Source organism: Spermophilus citellus (assembly GCF_964194105.1).
Source record: "Spermophilus citellus genome assembly, chromosome: 11".
Classification (NCBI taxonomy): domain Eukaryota; kingdom Metazoa; phylum Chordata; class Mammalia; order Rodentia; family Sciuridae; genus Spermophilus; species Spermophilus citellus.
The window spans coordinates 61053888-61072273 of NC_138192.1; the positions used below are offsets into that span (position 1 = coordinate 61053888).

General features: G+C 35.4%; 1 protein-coding gene across 2 annotated transcripts in view; it reads left to right on the top strand.

Annotated features, from left to right (window-relative positions):
- The first annotated feature begins 5789 nt into the window (after positions 1 to 5789).
- The window catches only part of GPD2 (glycerol-3-phosphate dehydrogenase 2), a 164342-nt gene continuing 151745 nt past the window's right edge, over positions 5790 to 18386 (top strand). Inside the window, exons 1-3 of one of the 2 annotated variants that reach the window (XM_081261713.1) lie at positions 5790 to 6074; positions 6652 to 6721; positions 8784 to 8851. The gene's annotated coding sequence lies outside the window, so the exon portion shown is untranslated. The remainder of the gene's footprint in view (positions 6075 to 6651; positions 6722 to 8783; positions 8852 to 18386) is intronic. The other variant, XM_081261714.1, reaches the window with a different exon arrangement.

The window sequence follows — 18386 nt, forward strand, 5'->3', positions numbered from 1 at the left end:
TGAAGGAAAATGGGAAGAGAAGTTGGAATGAGTCAGCTTCTTTCATCCTTGAGCAACACCCATTCCAGAGTGTGGGGGGCTGTGTGCAATGGAGCCTTCCTTCCACTTTCAGAATTGTGGCAGCCTTGGGTGTTCACACACTAAGTGAAGAACTTGAAAAAGTGTGCACGTGAATGTAGTAATTCTCTGCCTTGGTTAGATATTAGAATTATCTGGAAGACTTTCAAAAAATCTCATGGCCAGGCCACCTCAGACCCATGAAATCAGTATATTTAGAGATGAGATCCATGAATCAGTATTTTTTTGGATTTTACCAAGTATTCCTAATGTACAGCCATTGAGAACCACTGGCCTACAAATAATTAGCATCTTTTGTTGACTTGTAAGTTGCTCTCAGATGTTGGCTTTTATCCTTAGCTGCCCATTGGAATCATTTGAGAGTTTAAGAAGATACTGATATTGGGGGAAAGGATAGATATTGGTTAATGGATAAAAATGGTCATTTATAAGATGAACCAGTTCTGGGGATCTAATGCACAGCTTGGAACTTGACAGATATTTTAATGAACTTGATTGTGATAATTATTACCCAATGTACACATGTATCAAAACATCACATTATATATTGAATCCTTATTTTTCAATTAAATGTATTTTTAAAAGGATACCAATGGCTGGACCCACCTCTAGAGAATCTGATTTAATTACTACAGATTTGGACTCAAGCAAGCATCATCATTTTTTCAGAGCTCCACCCTTGATCCCAATGTGTGGTAAGAACAACTCCCTGAACAGGGAATAAAAACCTTAGTTCCTAGCCAGCCCTGAGGGAAGGATATTTAATACCTGCTGGACCAATAGAACCAAGACTTAAAGCAAAATATATCAGAAATAAATGTTATCTTAATGAAAAGGGGGCCTTTTGACAATCATTGTGGATGGTGTGTGTGTGTGGGGGGGGTGCTGAGTGTGTGTGTGTGTGTGTGTGTGTGTGCGTGTGTGTGTTTGGGGGCCTAAGCCAGGCCAACAAAATTACTTCTTATTCCTTGCTGGCTTTAGAACTCAAGCCTCATTTTCTTTATCAGCTGCATTTTCATAGGCCTTGATTTTGTGGAATTGGAGGAGTGTGTATTTAAGAGGAGCTTGGCTCTGAAAATTCAGGATTGCCTGAAAAAGAAAACCCAGAAAGGGAAGGCCTCAGGTGATGGAGAAATAAGCCATTATATGAGGAAGAGGATTCTACAGAGGATGTCAAAGCAAGGTCACCAGAGATAAAACATGCTTACTTCACAGTTCCTACATAGTATGGTGTTGCTCAAGGATGTTTCACTGGTGACAATCCTGATGTGGAGAAATGGCTGTCCATTTTTTGACTCAGAATCAACTGAAGATATTCATATTCTAGTGCCTCAGGAGGAAATGCAACAGTGATTTGGAAATGCTCAGGCTTAGAGCAGAGCTCCTTAGTGACTGTCCACTAATATCTTTTGTTTGTTTCAGGGACATTCTGTATTATAGTTGAATTAGATCAACATGTGGCTTGTTCTAGTTTTAAACAAAATCTGATTATGAGCCATTATTTCTTTAAATTTCTGTAAGTAAACGCAGTCATTTACTTTTTTTGTCCAGTAGTTGATTATGAAGTTTGTGGTTTACTCAGAGTGATTTGGAAAATTCTGCTTTCTGCTGTAGCTTTTGGAGGTCTGAACATTTCACTCATCCAGGTTGTTCTGCGCAACTGAGGGGAGTGGAAACTCTAGGCCCTCAAGGTGCTACCTTTTGGGGTCTTCTTTATAGGTCAGCAGGAAGCGATGAGATGCAGCTCCGCTTCCTCCCTCCACACACACAGCAGATCTCTCCAGGTTGCCATCAGTATCTTGAGACTTATACCGCCCACCCTCCTTCACCTCCTGGGGTGATATCAGTTTAAATTGCATCTGGAAGAGTCAAACACACCTTATTATACTGTACTGAGAGTTAATCTCATCTAATGACCTAGCATTCAACCACAAGAAAAGAGATAATTTTCTAGGGAACAGTTCTAGAGGGGTAGGTATCTAACTTTGGGGCTAGGGTGCAATTAGAGGTTAGGAAGGCTGAGTATATTAAAGGATGCATTCAATGATTTACATTTCTATCATCATGTATCAATCAGCCAGTAGGCCAAAGATAGAAATATAAAATGAAGAGAAAAAAAACCCATATCTAGAGTAAGTTCGATCTTAACATGGATATATGATTAAGCTACAAGGGAGGTGGCAGTGTCATTTTCTTTCTTTCACTTTGAGCCTCATGCCAATGAAGAGCAAATTGCAAAAGAATTTTTATCTGCAAGAGTTGAACGTAGACCCTACATAACCAGTCTATAGAGATTCTGTGTGAACTGATCCTTTTTAGGAAATATAAATATTTTTTCAGGAGGGAGAAGGACGTGTTCAGGTTCCTGTGAAAGAGAATATCTCCAGTGATCTGCTTTAAAACAAGTTTCCTTCAGCACCAGAGGTGATGTTTACAGTGCGTCGCGAATAGGGTGCAGCTCTGGGTCCTGGTGGGATGGAGGTTGGGATTCTAACCTCGTAGCTAAAACCCCAAACAGCTCACAGCGCGGCTTTCCGGGCCTCCTGCGCCTGCGCAGTAGGCCCTCGGTGTCGGGCTTGGGCAGGAACTCTGAGCTGCAGAGTCCCGCCCGTCTGGCTGCTCAGCGCAGCAAGCTATGGGCAGGAATTCAAGGAGCCGGATTTGTTGTGTTCTAGAATGAAGGTGAAGTTTTTGGTGCGGCTACTTGCACGAGTTTTAATAAACAACAGAGCATTTTAGGACAGGAGTGGGAGCAGAAAGAATACGTTTCAGACACATTCACTAGTGTGAACTCTCAAGAAATTTTCCTACCGTAATCTGACTAGAGCTACGCCAACTGAATGACTACCTATATTAGAGAGCTGCCTCACGGCTGGGGGATGTAGCTCAGTGGTAGAGCGCGCGCTTCGCATGTGTGAGGTCCCGGGTTCAATCCCCGGCATCTCCAACCAGCCTGTATCACTTTTCGTTTTATATATTCCTTACTGAAACTTCTTTTACTGTGTTTGCTTACATTTAGGATACCCAAAAACAATCAGAAAGAAAAGAAAAACTGGCAAAGCGCCATTTTGAAAGCTGGAAGTAAAGATGAAAAGGGAAGATAGGTTAATTTGTGGTTCCTTTCTTTCAGGAGGCCAATATTTAGGTGTTGTACTAGGAGAAAAAGCTTGCATTGGCCGGGAATCGAACCCGGGCCTCCCGCGTGGCAGGCGAGAATTCTACCACTGAACCACCAATGCCTACAGAGAGCAGTTTGTTTTCCATATAATACCAGCAGACGTTTTATGTAAGAATTTAGTAATTATGTATTTATGTATTCAAGATTAGAGGAAGCAACAGGATTCTTAGGATTATACTAACTTCTGTTGAATATTATGATTTTTTTTTTCTTTCTGAAATGTTCTTGGTGAAGGAGGCAGGAGAAACTTTTGTTGTCTGTACAAGGTCACATGATCACCTAACATTTTTCGACACTTAGATGACTTATAACAACTCCTTTCCCTTTTCTTTACTTTTATTATTTTAGCTGTTCAGACAAATATCTCCTAGAACTTTGTTATGCAGGAGTAGAGATCAGGGAACAGGAATTTGGAGACTAACTCAAATTATTTAGGTATACTGCAACTACCATACCTCTGGTTACAGCGAACTTTGAACATTAGTGACTAACCAAGTAACCTGAATGTTCTAAACTACTGGGTTCTTCACTTGTGAATGATTATCTCCAGACTTCTTTCAACTCTGACATAATTATGAGTCTGACTCTTTACTTTCAGTTTCCATGAAAAGTGAAATTTCAATGATACAGCAAAGATCTACAAGGAAAAAAAAAAAAGTAAAGTGAAGGAAATGAATTTGTGGAAATGGCTCTAAAGAAAACATGAAAGGGCTTGTATTTAGGCATCATTGGCCCTTTACTTCCGGGAGGGAAATTTCCAACAATTTCCAGGATCTTTGGCCAAGAAGGATTATGATAAAAATTAGGGAAAATAGCATTTAACCTACAGCAGTTACTATATGCTAGACTGTGTAAGTATATTGCACATAAATTTCAACTCCGATAAGAATTATAATTACAAGGAAACCTGGTCCTTAGCGCAACATGGGAACTCATGTAATTTTAGGTTCAATGAATGTCTGGGTCCTTAACCACTGCCCTTTTTTACCTATAACACACACACACACACAAAATTAAAATGCATATTTATACCTGAAATATTGCACTGTAACTCTGGACATTATATATTAAGCATAGAGTGGAGTTAGGGAGAGGACACTGAGATAATATAAGGATTTCTACATTAAGTTTTATTTCTAAAGGGGGAAAAGTGGCATTTGCCTTTAATCCCATTAACTGAGGGAGGAGGCTGAGGCAGAAGGATTGTAAATTCCAGGATAGCCTCAACAATTTAGCTACATCTTGCCTCAAAGAATAAAAAGGACTGGTAGGATGGGAGTGGGGGAATGGGACTTTATTTGTGAGGACTTTTTGTTGTGTAAGTAAAGAACAAACTTTGAAGACAAATACATAACAGAATTTGAAAGATTAGGAAATCAGGAAATCTGAACAAATAATTAAATAAATTAAATAATCTGTAAAGGAACAAGATTACATCATTTTACTTCTTTGAAACTTCGGGTTTTTGTTGTTGTTGTTTTGTTTTTCCAAAATGAGAAAAATAGAGGAGAAATGTGGCTTTAAAGTCCCGCTGAAAAAGAATCTAACCTGCCAGAGCTGCCTCAAGACCATTGGTTCCTAAGGTCACATTTCTTTGCCCTGCCTGCTCAATTCTACCAGCTCATTTTAAAACTCCCTATTTATTTGCATTTGTTTATTTAGATTACAAGCCAGAAATAAAAAAAACAAAACAAAATAAAATACAAACCAAACCAAACAAAACAAAACTGTGAGTCTAAGAGTAGAGCTTATTGGTTGAACACATGTTTACCAAACACCAGGTCCTGCCGCCAATCCCCCGCATCAAAACAACACAGTTTTGAAAAGCCCTTTACTAAATGACCTAAGATCCTTTAGAGTTCCAGAATGTTATGATTTAAAATGAAAAACAATATAAAAGAACTTCAGGTCATGAAAGCACTAACAAAAGTTTAAAAGAAGTGAAAGGAATTAAGAAATGTAGTCTTAATGGCATCATTTATTAGAGTCATATCCAAAGGTCATTTTATTTTCTCTTACTACAAGTCTGGTTGAGTGTACCTAGGACCAAGGATAACCATAGTGCCCTAAACCAGTTATCACATTTTCTTTTCTGAAATTTGATCTGGGGTAGGTTCAGTGAGCAGAAGTACTGTCAGCAAGATGCTTCGAGGAAAGACAGTGGGAAGATCCCTTTGCCTTTTTTCCTCAGTGTAGCACTGCCTTAAGAGGATAGTAGAATTAATCGGACATAACTTTACTATCCTTTTATTCCAATACACGACCCGTGTAAGTCCACATCATGTACAACCACAAGAATAGGATCATAATTAGAATAAATTATACTTCATGTATGTATAATATACCAATTTACATTCTACTATCATGTATATCTAAAAAGAGCCAGAGAGAGAGAGAGAGAGAGAGAGAGAGAGAGAGAGAAGACATAGGCTTGGACTTGTGGAGTTGAGCAAACACCCTGTGACTTTACTGGCCATGGGCCACTGAGGATGACCCAGCAGCAAGTTAGAGTCACTGCACCATCCTGAGAGTTCCTCCATTCAGATTGTTAGTTAGACACACTGCTTAAATATCTTTACTATGGTAAGGGCCTCCACACTGAGCATTTTGTTGTGTGCAGCCAAAAGTATTCCAGAGATAGAAGTGTGTGTGAACCTGTGTGTAGGTGTGTTTAAAAAGAAATTTCTAGAAGTGGTTTATGACAATCGGAACCATTAAGAAGAAAAGTGATTCTGAGCAAGTAGACAGATAATTGAGAAATGAAATTCTTGAGAAGATGAGGGGTAAGGGAATCCAGGGGAAAAGAAGAAATGCTGTGGTAAGCAATGATTTTGTTATCATCAGTGTGAATGGCCAGTGGTGCTTTTGGTGGTGCCTTGGGGAAACGGGGAGGGCACACACACTAACACTTCCAAAGTTGACTCCATTCCCATGCTCCTATGAACTACCCCTGTTGAGACTGGCAGGGAAGAAGAAAGCATAGGATTGCTGGGAAATGTTACATACTTGTCTGTTATAGACAATCCTGGTCACTGTGATCCTTCAGTGGGGCAGACTGGGGTTTGTAAATTGCATCTTAGCACCTTGTCCTAAACCACCTTGGAACATTTACTAAAGGCACCAAGTCCCTGGCTGGCATTGTCTCACTGTAGAAATGTGGCCAGGTTTATATCATCTGAAGAAAGTAAACCATTAAGAAGTAGAAATAGTTCATATAATACATAGTCGCCAAAGAATTGCATTTTTAAAAAAAACTTCTGAGCGATTGTATTGATTTAATACACACAGCTTATTTCTGTCCCAGGTTACAAACTAGCCCTGGGGAAATGGTGGAGCCTGTCATTTGGATTGCCCTTTACTGGCTGGGAATTAAATCATTACTTATTCCATTTTAGAATCACAAGTAGTACCCTAAGGCCTACTTTCCTAAGGATTGAAATCAAGGCACGGAAATGAAGAATCCAGGTATAATTCTAAGATGCATGCAGATGTTGAGAATAAAGCAATTTTTCCTAGAAAACTGTTGCTATGATATCGTCTCCTCATGCTTTCTTGTCCTTAAGCATGTCTAATTAGTCAACAAGTCTAATTTCCCCCTTTTACAATGGCATTGAATCTTGCCTTTCCTCTTCATGCCAATCTCTCCCAACTAGTGCAGACAATTATCAGCTTATTTCCTACGCCATCTGGGAAATGTCTGATTTCCTTTGCCATCCTGCATGCTGTTTCCTGTTGAACTATCTCCCTTCTTCACTCTACTTCTTCCCCCTCTTTCTCCTTTCTTGTTTCCTTAGTCTTTTTGAACTCAATCATTCCTTTCTTGTTGTTTCAACAATTGAATTAAATTTAAGTCTATTCAGAGTCCTAAGGATGGAAGAAATGTGGGTGTGAATTCTTTATGCTTCTCTGGATACCATCTCAGAGCATCATTTATTCAGACAGTAGATCTGTGCCACTTGCTTTTGCCTCCCTCCTAATGGCTTTCTTCTTTCCAAAGTACCCACTGAAGCACTGTACCTACTAGCAAAAAATAGGAATACAACTGGCCTGGTGGTGCATGCCTATAATCCCAGGCAGGGGTATTGTGAGTTCAAAGCCAGCCTCAGCAACTTAGTGAGACCCTAAGCAATTTATTGAGACCCTGTCTCTAAATAAAATATAAAAGGGGCTTTGTATATGGCTCAGTGGTTAAGCACCCCTGAGTTTAATCCCCAGTACTATCTATCTATCTATCTATCTCTATATCTATATCTATATCTCTCTATATATATATATATTTTTAATGTCCTCTGCTAAGAAACTGACTCAATAATTATGTCACCTCCATGAAATGGACTTTCCTACCATTTTCACGCATTTTATAATTATAGCTGTAATCTTCATTTCCATGCCTTGATTCTAATCTTCAGAAAGCTCAGCCTTAGGGCACTACTTGTGATTGTAAGATGGAAAAAATAATGTACCAATTTCTAGCCAATAAAGGACAACTAAAAATGAACACAGACCCCTTAAAAAGGAAGAGGCAGGTCTATGTGTATTTAGAAGGAAACTTTTTTTCTGGGGGAAAAAAAAAGGTTGTAATTACAACACTGTGAATAGTATGTACCATTTTTGCTTAAAAACAAAATGAAATATTTGTATCTACACAGAAATGACAGGAAACTGATAATAACAGCTACCTATAGAAAAGAAAACATAGGTACAAGGGTAGGGTGGGATGAAGATGTATTATTGTTCAGTGCATGCTCTTTTATCCCTTTTGAATTGTGAAACATATGCATGAGTTACTTATAAAATACATAAGATTAAGGAAAATATTTTATATATTTTCCTTATATATAAGTGAACAAATGGTCCTGCAGCTTCAGTTTACTATGGGCTTTGCAAATTATGTGACCCACCCTGGCTAGATTCTCCAGTCTCCCCAAATCCTAATTCTGTTTTACATACATTTGAACATCCTGGATGCTCTCTGTCATGTACAAAACAACCTGCTCATTCCTCTGATGATGGTTTTCTTTCTTCTTATAAAATATTTCCCCTTCTTGTCCATGCATCTTTCAAAAGGTAGTTTCAACTTTATCTCCCCCTAAAAAAAACCTTACTCAATTATTTAAAGCTCTTTTTCCCCCCTGTCAGGCTCCACAGATCTCTTCTTCTTTGACCCTAAATCCTGCAAGCTTATCAGTTTTGGTTCTATCCCTAAAATTACTTAAAATATAGTTGAGTTAAAAAAAAATGTCCTCAAGGCTTCAGTTTCCTTGGGTGTAAAATAAATGTATTATTTTAGAACAGCAAGTGTCTTCTTAGCACTAATAATCTGTGAGCTTTTTATGTTGCTTTGAAATAGTGAGTTTGAGGTTATATAGAAAGTAAACAAATTGAGATACATTGAAAACATGTAGTGCAAAGAGGTTTTAGCAAGGTAAGAAAAAAGATTTGGATAAAGGAGACATTTTCTCAATTTTATGAAAGGTATCAATAAAATTCAAGTTTTAAGAAAGGAGCTATCACTTTATATCTACAGGACTGGACAACATGATAAAGCTGAACAATGCTGAATGTGGGCAAGGACATGGGGACATGTGAACCTTGGTAAGTATGTGTTCAGCCATTTGGGAGAACAGCTGAAACCACTGGGGAAAATCAAGTTTATGTGTTGATGATGATCTAACATTTCTATTTGGGTGTTTATTGCAAATCATTTCTTATATGGAGCAATAAAGAAACCTGTATAAGAATAGTCATTGTACAGGTTACTTGATATTGTCTACCATTGACTTAGGTATAACCCAGAGCAATATGGGGGCTTCCCAAAACCTGGTACCTAGTGAATAATGTAAGCTATAAGATGAATTTTGATGTAAGTTTGAATTATCCACACCAAACAATACATATGTTGTAAAGTCACATATAAACAAAAAGATGTATGCTAAACACAATCTAATGATGGCTTATGGCAAGGAAAAAGAATCTAGATATGAGAATAAAAGTGAATAAACATAAAAAATAACAGAGAAGCCATATAACCTGAAGGTAATTCCATGTCCTGAGTAGAGGAGTGTAATTACCACTTTGCACATGATTTCCCCCAATAGAAGAAAAGTGATAAAAAGTTAAAACTTAGATAAAAATGCAAACAGCACAAAAAGTTATCTAAAGTGAACTTCTCCCTTCATTCTTGTGTCCTTTTCTTTCCCATTTCCTAGATCCAGGTCCTGAAATTATCTGTTATTCGTAGCCTCTGGTTTAACCTGTCTCTATATCCCTTTCAGCACCCACAGATCTGCGCTTTCTGCGATAATGGCAGAGTACTCCTTAGTAGGGACATGGCAGAATGATGGGCTTTGTGTACTAGAGTGTTTCTCATTTCCTTACTAATTTTTAGGGTATTTTAATGTTAACAAATCTTGTTTATGTTTCCTTCTTCTAAGTTTCAGCAATATTTCTAGTCCTGTATTGTTACTATTTAGCTCTTAAATATTTAATTTTTGTATTTTTTTTTTTTGCAGTTGTTCATATCTCCCTAATATATTGTCCTTGTGACTACAGGAAATTTAATCTAATTATTTTGTTTGTTTGCTTGATTGCTGTTCCATAGTTCTTAGTACAATATTGATATTAAGTCTGTATTTATAGTTGGTCAACATTGGTAATTTAGTATGCACAGTAACCTATCAATAATCATTAATATATGTGAATAATAATCAATTTACTTGGTAGGATACCATCAGAAGCTAAGAAAGAGACATGAAATAGGTTCTCTGTCACAGCTCACATAAAGAACCACTCCTACCAATGCCTTGATCTTAGACTTCCCACCTCCAGAACCAAGACAACACATTTCTGCTAAATTATATGATTAGCAAACTAATATATCCGATTATCAGGAAGAAGAAACTGAAGGACTTAGGAAACTACACTCTCAAAATTGTGACCAGTCAGAGAATACTGTATTTGTTTATTAATAACATTAATTCTTAACTTGATCAGTTCCTACAAATTAAGCAACACAAAACCAGGTCCAATAATATTCTTATAGCAAAAACTGAAAAAAAAGAAGAGAGAATCCAGCATCAGTAGTTAGGAGAGTGTACTGCATTCTTTAATTAATTTTTTCTCCAAAAATAATACATGGGTTACCAGAGATTTAATATAAGGAAGCTTAGTAAAATAATTTAAATTATCTCATAAAGTACTATTTCCCTAAATTGGTTATGATGCTGTTTTTAAAGAATGGGTTATAGATGATAAAATAACTTTTTATAATCACTTTAAAAAGAACCTTTCTGATCTCCAGCACCACAAAAATAAACAAACACATAATACTTTGAAAACAGAAAAATAAAAAATTACCTTTTATTTTTGATAAATTTCCATAATAATTCCTAATCTAAATGTTTATATTTATATTTTCATGGTTATTTTAGGGATTATAAATCTTAAAAATAATTAATGGTTATGAAGGTTTGCAGACATAAGCATTACACAAACTAAGGAGTATATGAAACTTTATGGAGGGAATGAAATATTTTTATTTTCACCATCAATCTTGTGCATATTGTTGCAAAATCTGTATATTTGTTTTGGCACATGCTTTGTTTATTAATCATCTTAGCTTTGTGAATTTTCTGATGTGCTTCTAAATATAAAGTGTTTGTTTACAAATGCAGCCCAACTTTCCACAAACCTCATCAGTTGTGCATACACGAAGGCGTACTCACATTCACATACATACGCACACATAGTATTTTTCTCTTCCAAAAAAAGACACACACGAAGAAGAAGCCTATAGTGGATATGTGTGCAAGAGGCAGACGGGAGATAGACATCTCTAACTAAATCTTTTTTTGGTTTGTTTTTTTTCTTTTTTTAAAGTGCTGGGGATTGAATTCAGGGCACCCACGTGCTAGGCAAGTGCTCTACAGTTGAGCTACTTCCCCAGCCAGCCCTGAGTACACATTTCTATATAGTTTTGTATTTTGCAACATTTCAAAATATTAGAACAGTAATATTTAACAAAAAGTATTGATAAAGCAAATCCTAATATTTGAATATAAACAGAAACAAAAGTGCCTAATTATATATTAAAATTAACCCCATATATACACACAAAACCACAAGTAACATTTGAACACTGTATGGTACCTGGTGGATATGTTTTCAGAAAAAAAATGGCAAAGAAATCTTGAATTTTATATGACAGATATGTTGTCATTAATAGTAGTACTAGTGTATTGATTGTGAAATTATTTTATGTCCACCTTAGGATAAAGCAATATGGATGTTTTATGGTACTACAATTCTCACTTTGGAGAAGGAGATAAAAATGTAGAAATTGGGATAGGGGCCGGTGTTGTAGCTCAATGGCAGACTGTGTGCTTTGCATGTGCAAAGTTATGGGTTTAATCCAGCACCAGAAAAAAAAAAAAAAATATATATATATATATATACACACACACACACACAAATCCTGTGTTGCTGAATTTGAATGGGAATTTGTCACTACAAAATCATGACTAAGAAGTGTATTGCTAATACAATGGATGAATTCATCCTTTGAGTCCTTTGTAAATTCCTTTTTCATCCAGGATATGATTCATCCTCTCAGTGAAGATGTATACAGTGAATAAGATACCTTTATAGAAAATTTGAGGTTTAACTTTGGTTGAAGAATTAACACATTTTTTTTCTACTCATTTCCTGTAAGGTGCTGCATTGCAAAGTCATATGCCATTTGATTTTATTTTGTTCCTTAACACTCATGACCACCTTATCTTGATTTTATGCTTAAAAGGTTAATACTGCTATTAGTTACTTAGAGACCTCTTCACTCTTCCCCTTTCCTCGGTTGTACATATATACAATATTTACCCAAAAAGGATATTGCACTGGTGAAAGGAATATTACATTTGGTCAATTAACTGAATGCCTGACAGAAAAATTATTTCCAATTTAATGTGATATTTTAATGTCTCAGACTAATTCTACATAGTGAAAGAAAAATATTAGCATTGGTAAAGAAACTAGACTTTGTTGAGCTTGAACAGCAAAATAATTACCACAAACTAGAATATTTCTAATTAACAGACAAGGAAACAAGGCTTACATGGCTCATTTATAATCTCTGAAAAGTTAAGTAGAAGTTTGGAATTAGAACTCCAGAGCTCATACTCTTGGCAAGTGGTCTATGCACCATAATAGATTCATTTTGTACTTGATTTGTGCATTTTTCTAGTCATGTCAGTTCTAATAAGCTACATAAAGCAACAGTGACAATTTCTAGTTACTTTTTCCTTAATGCCAAGTAGCTGGAAGACATCAAGCTAAAGGTGACTTCTACTATGACATTAGAGGTCATTAAACCTAAAGTTGTTTTTCAGAAGGGTAAGAACTTCCATAAAATAATTGTCATATTCTGATCTAATATCCTATGTTGTAAAACCAATACATATTATAAAAATAAGATTTAAAATGTACAAATTGTTAATAAGCATTCTTCCTACAGAATCCTTCTGACTTCAGGAGCATTGTGCCTACCCAGAAAAGTCAAGTTCACATAGATAGTAAATTGTTTCTTTGACTCAGTTTACCCTCCTTTAAGTACTTCCCAGAGTCAGTTAAGAACATCACTAACCACACAAAACCTCTTGCAGCCTTGAGTAGCAGAGTTAGGATGGATGTCTGTCAGCCTTAGAAAGGGTCTGCAGACAATTAACTGTAATGAAAACTTGTTGTGTGGTATAATGGTGAAGAATACAGAGTTGGGTCAGGGTGCCAAGGTTTAATCCTGTCCCCATTTCTTACTATAATTGTGAATTTGGACAATGTATTTCACCTCTCTGCCTCAGTTTCCTCCTGGGCAAAATGGCATATAATTGTATCTACCTTCTAGGCTTATTGTGAGAGTTAAATGGGCTAATGCCTATCAACCTCTTTCATACTATCTGCCACATAATAAGCTTCACTCCATAAATGTTAGCTATTAAGATAGTAGATGAGGGCTGGGGATGTGGCTCAAGCGGTAGCGCGCTCGTCTGGCATGCGTGCGGCCGGGGTTCGATCCTCAGCACCACATACCAACAAAGATGTTGTGTCTGCCTAGAACTAAAAAAAATAAATAAATATTAAAAATTCTCTCTCTCCTCTCTCACTCTCTCTTTAAAAAAAAAAAAAGATAGTAGATGAGAACCAATACGGTATTGTAAAACCTGTTTAGAACCAGTATAAAGATGTGTAACATGTTATGAGGACAAGTAAATATAAAACTGAGAAAAGAAACTACCTAGGTACCAAAATAAATTTTTGTGACCTTGCAAAAGTGGCGATTCTTTATTTTATCCATATTTCATAATCTTCATTATTCTTTTTGGGGGCTATCTTAGTAGGGGTGATGTCAGAAGTAATAGCCATATTGGCCCTTTATATTTGTAGTGTATTCATGCTCACAAACTTTTACAATCATTTTGCTTTGTAACAACTCAGTGTGGTAGGCAGCATTTTCTTGTTTGATTAGTGAAGGAACTGAGGCTTAGAAAAATAAAGGTAATATTTTATAGAGGCAGAACAGAGACTCAAACATCAGCTTCTACAATTCTAAATTCCCAAATCTTCCTCTGTGAGAGTGTGGAGAATATGGATAAAGTTATATATAAGCTCAATACAGTAAATGAATCAGCATAAAGCATTCAATTTGATATAATTTGCTTCAAAAATTTAGTCACTTCTGCTTAATATATATATATATTTTGATGGTGTTGAGGATGGAACCCAGGATCACATGTATCCTAGGCAAGTGTTCCATCACTGAACTATATATACATCCCCAGCACCCAACTTAAATCATTTTAATGTTAAAGTAAAAAGAATTTGATGCAAATTCACAAATCACTTGGGGACAATGTTTGATTTTCTTTATAATATAGCATAAGGTCTTGGTGTCATTCTTGCTGTTACATTTTAAAGTTTTAATACAAATACATAGAACATATGTCATCAATCTATTCTCGTTTGGATATTCTATGTGAAATTGCTTTCAGAATTAATGTTTTAAAGCAGAGCACCATTGTTAAAAATAAATAATACACAATGACTACCAACCTATGGCTTTTGTTCTTCAAATTTGTTATAAAATGAAAGTTAAATCTAACAATTCTGTAATAATTAATGCTGAAGCGGAAGGAAGGAGAATCAATGTGAGGTCAAACATTCACATTAAAATTTAAAGAATAGGTCTATTACCTGAAAATATTCATAATGATTCCTACAGATATATCTAAATGTGTTTCTATCCTAAGAAATATATGGATCCTGAATAGCTTATATATTCACATGTTTTATGGAAAAGGTATGAACCAAATGATCTCAAGTTACTTTCTAGCTCTGTAGCTCTGACATTTCAATGGCTTTAGCAGCATCATATTATTGATGAACTTTATTAAAAAAGAAATCAACTTTTTACATGCAAAGTGGATGAGTTCTAAAAATTTTCTCAAAGGTTATTTAATATAAGCATTGCTTTAATGAGTACTTATTTTTAAATGATTATGACATTAATGTCATTTACACTTTAAAAATGGAGGATGTCATCAATTATTCCATACATATGCTAAGTGACAATGACAGTTCTAGAAAGAATGAATAAGCCTTTAATACATGTTACTAAATAGGAACATAAATGTATTACATAATCTAACTAGATTCAGAAATTATGATGTTAATGAGCTATTCCTCTTTTAGATGATATAATAACAACATGGGCTATTATGTAACTGTTGAAGAGAAGAACAAGAAGAGGGTATAATCTAAACACTTTTCATTAATTATTTCAGACTTCCATTAAATATTTTATTGAGGGCTTTTATATTTCAGATGCTCTTCTAGTCACTGACTAGAAGAGATCAGTGATGAAAACACAAAAATCCCTGCCTTAGTGGCACTGACATTTTAATGCGGAGAGATTGACAATAGACATGGTAAGTGTGATAAAATTTATAGTATACTAAATGGTGATAAGTGCTCTAGAGATAAAACAATCCAAAGATAGACAACATTGGGGAGTGACTCAAATTGCAAATAAGGTGGTGTAGAAAAGCCTCACTAAGGAAGCGACATTTTAGTGAAAGTTGCCAAATGGGGAAAGTATTTTAGGCAAGGAAAATAAAATGCAAAATCCAAAACACTAGAGGCGGCAGGTGCTTTTTAAAGAAATAGCAAGGAGGATCTGTGGTTGGAATGAAATGAAAGAGGGGAGAAGTAGTAGGAGATGGGGTTAGGGAGAAAGTAGAGGAAGGAGATGGCCAAGTAAAGGACTTTGGCTTTTGTTTTGAATGGTATAGGAAAGCATTGGAAATTTTTGAACTAAAGAATGACCCAATTTTACTTGACTAGGTAATCTGGCTACTGAGTTTAGAATAGAGTGAATGGGGCAAGAAAAGAAACAATGAGTCAAGTCAAGAGGTATTAGGATCCCGGACAGAGTTATGGTAGCAGTGATGAATAGACTCTGAATATGTTTTGCAATTAGAGCGCAATGTTGGATGACTACAAAGCTGAGAATAATTGAGGACCAAAGAGGAGGAAGCTTCACCACGGCAGCCTATCATTCAAACGGCTGACATTGGATCTCAGGTCTTTTTCCTGACAATTTTATAATTTATCAAATAATACCACTTGTATAGAGTAGAAATAATAAATATTTTGAGCTCACACTGAAAAATGAAAAATAGTACTTCAATGAAAGTGTTGAGGTTCATGATTTAAAACTAAATGGGAATATTTCAAGTTTTGCTAATGGTCTATATTACTTCATCTTATGGTTCATGCTGTTTTTTCCTGTTATACTGGTCAGGATGTATTTGAATTGATTTTTCCCTGTTTATCCAAGCTGACTATTCCTTCATTTACTCATTATTTTAAATATGATTCTTGAGTGCCTGTCAAGGTTCCAGATCTTAGAGATTAGGTGCTGCCTGACTGCACTTAAACTTGACCTTGGCTGTCATCAGGCACCATAGGTCATGCACTCCTTTGTGTTCCTATAGCATTGACACACACCTCTCTTAACATTTATCACCAAGAATTGTGTTGATTTGTTTAACTGCCTGCCTCCTTCATGAAATTTTAAGCAATTTGAGTTTGGGATTAACTCTTACTTATCTTTGTATTTTCAGAAACTAACACAAAGTCTATCACATAGTAGGTATTCTTTGTAAGGTAAACTGACAGATTTTACCCAAAAGAATTTGGTTAGGACCACTTTCTATGTTTTTCTTTAATCTCATTTTTTTTGTAAAATGAGTGATCAATAAAAAAGGATTAGTGAAAAATTAAATAATTTTTTATTAAAACTAGTCATTTAGGTAATCTCTGAGATTTTATATAAAAATAAGTATATAACAGGCAATGACAATTATGATTGACCTGATGAATGGGGCAAAATATTAATAAATTTGTGATTTTTTGTGTGTGAACATAAAATAACAAATCTGCTTTAAGGAAATTAAAAAAAATAGTTTATTCTGAGCCAAATACAAGTGAATATAACCTGGGAACACAGATTCAAATGATCCTGAATGACATGCTCCTCTGTGGAAGATGTTACATATATTTTATAGTCATGCAACAAATTTCATAAATCAATACATTCACCAAACACATTGGTGACATTAGGCAGGCGGGGTACAGCAAAGCGGGTAAATCTTTCCTGTAGGTTTTAGATGTTATAGCATTTTCGCTTTAGGGCTGGTGAAGGCTAGAGACCTGCTAAGTTTAGTAATACATTCTGAGATAGTCATGAGGATGCTAGGTCAGATGCAAAGATTGAAAGTAAATGGCCATTAAGGGGCCTAAGGTATCCCAAGATGATTTTGGCTCTTAACCAGCAACATTCCAATATCCTTAAAATTTTGATGCACTTTTGTTGCTGTTGCTATTTTTCTTTAAATAATTTTTCCCCCTGTTTGTCTATTTTCTTTGTTTTTGAAATGGGCTCTTGCTATGTTTCTGGTCTCAAACCCCTGGGCTCAAATTATTTTCCTTTTTCCAGCCTCTGCAGTAGATGGGACTATAGACTACAGGTATTTACGACTGTGCCCAGCAATCTCCTTAAATTTTATTTTATTATTTTTTTATTTTTTTAATATTTATTTTTTTAAGTGTAGATGGACACACCACCATGCCTTTATTTATTTATTTTTTTAATGTAGTGCTGAGGATCGAACCCGGGTCCAGTCCATGCTAGGCAAGCGCTCCACCACTGAACCACAATCCCAGCCCCTCCTTAAATTTTTATTTAAGTATTTCTCTAAGAGACTAACATAATGAAATTTGTTACTCAATAAAATGTATTTTTACCAATTTTGTATGTTAAAATGTCAACTAGTAATGCTAAATAAAAGTCCCATGGTTTCCCCTATTTGTTTTTAGTTTTAGCTGCATAATTTTACAATTTAAAAGGTTGATCAATAAAAAGTGGCATGAGATATAAAACTGAAACTAGTTTTATTTATTTAGCATCTATTGATCATATTTTGAACTGTTTAAATCTTTCTTGCTGCAACCTCTCATGAAGGCATTTATACTTAGAAAAGAATTAGAAATTGATATATAAGCAGAAGAAGATAACTAGAGAACTATTAATAGATCATATAGATCTCATTTTTCCTCATTATATTTCCTAGAATGTTGGCAAAGGAATCTTATATGCCACAGGTCTATCCTTTGGGGAATTTTCCATCTGTATTTCTGAAGTGATGCTGGAAAAAATTTGAGATACAAGGTTTTTTGTTGGATATTCACAGTATCTAGTACTGTGGGCTTCTAAGACCTCCAAAAAACAAATGGATAATTTGTTTTCTTATCATGGTAATTTTTTTCTGTGATGCATTTACTCACAGACTATTTATTGACAGAGAGCCTGTAGAATAGTGTTCATTCAAATTTAATGTGTATGTAGTCATCCAGGAAATTTCTTTAATAGTGGATTCAGATAGCAGATCTCTGGTGAGGTTTGATGAGAACTGAATATTTTTTTGTTTATAATAATAATGTAGGTAATAATAATTGCATTGATTAATAATTATATTAATTGATAATATTAGTAATAATAATTTTATTTTAAATTTATTTA